Raw genomic sequence first — 6,773 nt, forward strand, 5'->3', positions numbered from 1 at the left:
CAAAAGGCAGCCTCCTAACCTGTGACAGCCACAGTCAGCACTCGGCTGTCCCTTAGGACTCAGTCCTGTCTGTCCCAGGCCCAGCAGGTCCCCTGGAAGGTGGATAAGAGAGAGAAGAGACAGGGAAGAGGCCAGGGGCACCTGACATGTGCTCATGGCACCTGCTCCCTGGAACAAAGACCAGGGAGGGGACCTCAAACACAGCCCCGGCCAGACTCCCAATGAGGCCATGAAGCCTCCAGACCCTCCCAGCAAAGCCTCATTGCCTCTCTCCACCAACCCACATTCTCCTGGGAAGGCTTCTTGTAACCAGCTGAACAAAGGCCCCCAGCCCACGTTCGGATAAGGGGTGCAGTCACAAGCCCCTGCCTTGGGAGCCCACACACAGGCCAGAGCCGGCCAAAACAAAGGCAGTATCCAGAGCATGAAGGGCATGCAAGCCGACGCCCGCCAAGGTGGGCATGCTATGAGCCCCCCGACACAGGAGGAAACCGAGGCTGGGGGCTGAAGCAGAGCCTGCGGTCAGGGACCCGGAGTTTGGACATAGGCTCGCCGCCCCCCAAGGCTGAGTGCCGGTTTACGGGTCCACAGAGGAGGCCGACGTCGGAACTGCAACAATCCTGGGTGAAGACAAAAATGGGCCCTGACCCCGAGGCCATCCCTCGGGCAGCGGAAAGCACAGTTTCTTCAACAACGAGGCAGCAAACACGCGGGGCCAACTGTGTGCTCCAGTCGGTGCTGCAGAGAGGGTACAGCATGGCAGGGGGCGCTGTTTCAGGAACAGGCATCCAGGGGCTGCTGCCAAAGAGGGTTTTGATGCTGAATAGGAGTTTTCCTCCAGGGAGAAGCAGGGCATGTGGACGGGTGTCGTCTGTGAACGTGCTGAGGGCCTCGTGCACCAGCAGGGGAAGGTGAGGGGGAGCCCCACACGTCCCACTGTCGTCACTGCAGCTGCCTGCTCTTCCAGCACCCTGGGGCCCCTCCCATTTGCTTCCAACACCCTCCCCTCCCGCAGAAGCGTCTGGCTGGGAACCGGAGGTGTGCAGGGCAGGCACCCACTCAGCGGGGGCCAGAGCTCCCAAAGCCAAGACAGCAGGCACTTCCTGACCCCGGGCTCAGATCCCGAGGGGAGGCTGGGAGGGGCTCCGAATGGTGGCATTCCAGCTGGCATTCCAACTCCTACTACACAATTTGTCCATTTCCTGCCCTGGCTGCAAATTTCAACCATTTCCCTCACGGCCACCTCCGGCCTCTGCCCGCTGCCTGGCCTGGCGCTGACCCTGACAGGGGACAGGATGGTCCTTGTCCTGCCAGCTCAGAGTTTAGAAGCAGCCATGCCTTCAGCCAGCATCCTGCTGAGAGGCCCCTGGACACAAGGAAGGGTGCCGGGCCAGAGTGTCAGGGAGACTAGGGTCTAACCCCTGCCATACAACCCCCGTCCACTATGTCAGGCACCCGCCTTGGGGCCATGCGGGGCTGGAGACACTGGTAGGAGGTGGGACACAGGCACTCACCACATGCCAAGGGTTGTTACCCTCCATTGAGGGAGGCTGGACTCCGGGTGGGGACCCAGGACTGAGCCCGGGCCTGAAGCATCAGCTGTTTCAGGTCCAACACTCAGATGCCCAGCACCCCGCCCCCCAGCAGGCCGAGCTGTACAGATTCCAGGAGACCTGGCAGGGGTACATCCGGGACCATGGCAGAGCAGACAGCTCTTTCTCTGCGTGCACTCTCCCTAGGCTCAGAGAATGTCCCACCTATGCGAGCAGGATCCCCAAGATGAGGTGAGGGTGTCCCATCTCCCTTGCAGCTAGAACGCAGTCACGAGACCTGCCCCTGCCCATCCCTTCACCTGGTTCGCAACTCTGGGTAGGGCTCCCCGGGAAGCTGGTATGGGAAGGCTGGTTCCGGTGGCACAGGTGGCCCCGTTGCCCCTTCCCAAGGGCTGGTGGCCTGCAGCACCCCAAGGTTATTTAGGGTCTGTTCAAGTCCTGTGCACAGAGTCTGGGGGCTACCCTTAGTAAGTGACCTTAACAAGTGTCCTTGGCCATGAACTAGTTGGAGCAGGCCCTGCTGCTAATAGGTAAGGAAGCCAGGCCCCCAGGGAGGAGGTCCCACAGTGCTGGGGTCCATGGGCACTCAGTGAATGGAAGCAGCTGCCTGTGGTTCTGACCCAGCTTGGAGAGCCGTCCTGCTCACCTCTGAGTTCCCAGCCCCAGCCTGGCCCTGTCAGGAAGGGCCTTTCCTTGATGCCCACATGGGGTCGAGCTCTCTTTGTCCACAGAAGCAGACACCCAGCTGAGCCCCTAGGGGTGGGGATGGAAGACCCCTGCCTCCCAAGCCCTGTAGGAGCAACACCAGGCCCTAGGAGCTTCCGGGGGGCTACACAAAACCACACCCTTGAGAAACCCTGACGGGGCTCCCTTCCCCTTGTTCAGGCCCCGGAGCTGGGCCAGACCTCCTGCTCTCTGTTACAGTCCCCAGAGCACATTCCCCTGGGGGAGCACCCAGAGCCACTGGTTGGGGCCGGCACGGCAGGGACCCCAGCATGGCCTGGCTCAGGCTCAAGCCAGAGTTTGCACGGCGAGCCCAGAAGAGCCGGTCATGTCTCTGAATGAGGGATGCCGTTGCTCTCCGTGGGTCAGAGGGACCTGAACCCACCGACCACCAACCAGTGACCTTGTCCCAACAGCACCGTGCTGACCATGTGAGGAAGAAGCCCAGAGAGGGAGAGGGCCGAAGGTCGCCCAGCTTGCTGCCCCTCCCGCCGAACCAGTGACCAGTGGTCTGTATGGTGGGGGGGTTGCAGGAAGGGCAGAGAGCGCCCTGCGGACGCAGCCCCGGGGGTGGCCCCACCGAGGGGAAGCCAGGAGGACACAGGGTGCAACACAGGGCCAAGAGCACATAAAGGGTGTGTTCATTCAGGCCGCGTGGGGCTGGGCGCCCTCCAGCACAAGCTGTGAACCCAGACAGATTTTCCATGCTGAGGCCCAGGGTCCCCGCCAGCCTGCTGTTAATAAAAAGTCACAAGGCTCCGCCAGAGCAGCTCAGAGAGACAGGACAGCCCTCCAACACATGCTAGCTGAGTGATTTAACGGCAGAGCCTGCATGCACTATTTATGTAATAAATCCGTCCATTTGGGGGTTTTCATACGTCCTAGGAGGCTCCTCCCCAGCCCCACCCACCCCACCCCCAAACACAGAATGCTGAGAAAATCTCATTTCACAGGTTCCCATAAAGCCAGGTGCAAAGCAACCGCGGCATGCGTGGGGCCCGCATGCGTGGGGCCCGGCTGGGAAGGAACACTGCTGCTGGCAGCCGGAGGGGGAGCATGGAAATGAGGCTTCAGTAGGTGTGACTGTCCCCCAGCAGGCAGGTGGCTCTCTGGAAAGACCACAGGGACAGCTCCTGGGCCTCCCTCTGGCCAGGACTGTGCTCTGGGGCAAGGCATCAGCACCCCAGGGCAGAGGTCGCATCCCAGCCAGAGAAGGTCCTAGTCCAACTTGCTGACCAGTGGCCACACTTAGACACTAAAGCAGAAGCTTTGGGCACACCCTTGAAAACCCACTTCTGGGCTAAATACTCAGGGTTTGTGGACTAAATTTCAGCCCCAACATCAGAACAAACCCTGCTGACTGGAAGCACAGCCTTCAGTCAAACCTGCGCCGGGAAGTGAACCAAAAGCCTTCTGGTACTTGGCTTGGGGTCACTGGGGAGTAGGGGGCAAGGGGGTACAAGGAAACAACGTCTTCCAAGACAGCTCCCACCTCGGAGCCCAGCAGAACCCTGGGACCAGGGCTCCCAGCCTCTTCCGCGGTCCGGGGCCTGCTCTCCCCCACCAGCCACTGCGACTACAGTTGGTTTGCTTTGGGAGGGAAAGTGGGATATGTGTAGGGTGACAGGCTGGTCACACATGGGACACCCCCAGGCTTCACAGCCATCCCAAGAGCAGGAGTTACAGTTCCCTATCACAGAAGAAGGCTCAGGAGTCTGGGGGCATTAGGGGGCTTGCCAAGGCCCCCTAGGAGAAAGGGACAGACAGTGCTCAGAACTGAGCCCCCCCCAGAGCCCACTGCCCATCCAGGGGCAGACGGGGCCCTGCCTGCTCAGGAGGGTATGGATCTCAGCAGATCGGCCCCACGGCCCCACCGTGCAGAGGTGAGAGGCAGATGAGGTCCCCACCGCATGTGTGCCCCAGGAGGCCAGGCCCCATGGGCCAGCTCTTCCTAGAGCCCCGACTCCCCAACCAGCCACTCCGGACCTAGGCCAGCGGCACCAGCACCAAGCACACAGCCAGACAAGCAGGCCACAGGCGGCCACGGGTGGCTCTCAGGCATGTGCCTCCCCAGAGCAGCCTGGGCTGTCAGTCGGTAGCAAACACGACGCGTCTCTAATAAAACAAATCATCTGAGGCCGGGGAAGCCACAAGAGGAAACAGCTGTGCGCTCTTGGCTGTGAACACGCGTTTCCACACCCGTCTCCCCGCTCCCCACGCCGCTGCTGCGGAGCTCCGGACGCTTGGCCGGGTTCGGGCAGCAGAGCACTCTGTGCCATGGAGAGCAGAGCCACAGAGGCCCCACGCGCACCCCAGTCACGTGCACGTGGACGCCGGATCTGCGGGCTGCACTAAGTGCCGCCGACCCTGACACGACTGCGCCCCTGCAAAGGCCGTCTCAGCCACAGATACCAAAGTCTCTGTCCACAAAGACTCATGCCGGGAGGTTCACACGGTTGTTATTCATAACTGTCCCCAAAATGGGATGCATGCAAATAGCCACCAGGTGGTGAGGTGGGGTGCACAGGTGGGGTGCACAACGGGACCCTCGTGAGAAGGGTATATGGACTTGCTGGCAAATTCAACAACCTGGGTGAAGGCTACAAACCAGAGACACACGGCATCTGTCTCCGTCATGGTGAATGCTGGAGTTGGGGCACCAGTCTCGCAGTGCCCTCGGTGGAGGGGGGGTGGCTACAGGGCCTCAAGGAAGCCTCCTGGGCACCAGGAAATGCCCCACACTTCAACCCCGTAGTGCATGCATGTAAGAAGTCATGGAGCTGAGCGTGCAGATCTGTGCATCTCAACAGAACCCTGTAGAAAGTCAGGTAAATGCTGGAGGTATATCCCATGCTCCCATAGCCCAACCCTACTACAGCTGTGCCCCTAAAGACCCAAGGCAGAGGTGGGGGCCCCAGAGAAGAAGTGGTCCCACCACCAGCACCTAGCAAGCAGAGAGCTTGCTAGATGGCTGCCCTTCAGCCCAGGTGGACATGGGTGCCTACTTTGACCCCAGGACTAGAGTGTTGTGGTGGGTGTTACAAATGAAGACACACTGAGATCTCAGCCCTGTCCTTCCAGCCTTGTGATGTCCCAGGAAAAGGGTATCAGGCCCATCGAGCCAGGCAGGTTCCCTCAGGACTCACTGACACTGGGGCAAATGGAAAAGTCCAGAGCATCATCAAGGACCTTATCCCATCACCACACACTTGCACCTACCAGCACCACAGCTGCCAACGTCATCTCCACTGCCTCCACCATCACCTCCACCATCAGTTCCTCCATCATGTCCTCCATCACCCCATCACCTTCATCATCTCCTCTATCACCTCCATCATCACCTCCATCATCACCTCAACATCCTCCATCATATCACCTCTATCATCTCCACTATCATCACCACCCTCATGCCCTCCATCACCTCCAACATCACTTCCATCATCACCTCCACCACCACATCCTCCATCACCTCCATCATCACCTCCACGTCCTCCATCACATCACCTCTATCATCACCACTATCATCACCACCCTCATGTCCTCCATCACCTCCAACATCACCTCCATCATCACCCTATCACCTCCATCATCACCCTATCACCTCCATCATCACCTCCACCATCACACCCTCCATCACACCCATAACTTCTATCATCACCTCCACCATCACATCCTCTATCACTACATCACCTCTATCATCACCTCCATCATCTCCTCCATCACCTTCACCACAACCTCCACCATAACCATCATCACCTCCACCATCACGTCCTCTATCACCTCCATCATTATTTCTACCATCATGTCCTCCATCACTGCATCACCTCTATCATCACTTCCATCATCTCCTCCATCACCTCCATCATCACCTCCACCATCACCTCCCCCACCACCTCCATCATCACCTCATCAGCTCTATCATCACTGCTATCATCACCTCCACCATTACTCCATCACCTTCATTATCACCTCCATCACTCCTTCCCCATCCCCACCATCTCTCATTCCTGTAACTGTCATACCACCACACCCATACCTTCAACACCATTATCACCCCCCTCTGAGCCCACTTCCTTCATTACTAAGATCTGGAGTCCCGAGGCAAGTGGCAAACCCTAAAGTTCCAACGTGGGTCTTCAGACTCCCAACTATAGGACTCTTGCCTCTCTGCTCTTGGTCCCATGGCCCCACCAGTTCCCTCCAAGGCCCCATTCCCAGATGTGGAGATGTGCCCACGGGAAGCCCAGCTAAAAATCATTCTGAGATCCTGTTTGCAAAGCTCTGTGTAATCCACACATATTTAGACACTCTTCACTTTTCCTAATGAACCCGAAAGTGCCAACTTTATAGAAACTCCATGACTTGTACGAAGCACCTGGGCTCTCCTCAGAGCCAACATGGTGGTACCCTACCCCTCACCTCCCCCCATCTCAGAACCCTGAACTCAAGCTTTTCTCGGTGGAAGCCTGGAAGGAGGAAGTGCCCCTCCGAAGACGG

Source organism: Mustela lutreola, chromosome 17 (assembly GCF_030435805.1).
Source record: "Mustela lutreola isolate mMusLut2 chromosome 17, mMusLut2.pri, whole genome shotgun sequence".
NCBI lineage: Eukaryota > Metazoa > Chordata > Mammalia > Carnivora > Mustelidae > Mustela > Mustela lutreola.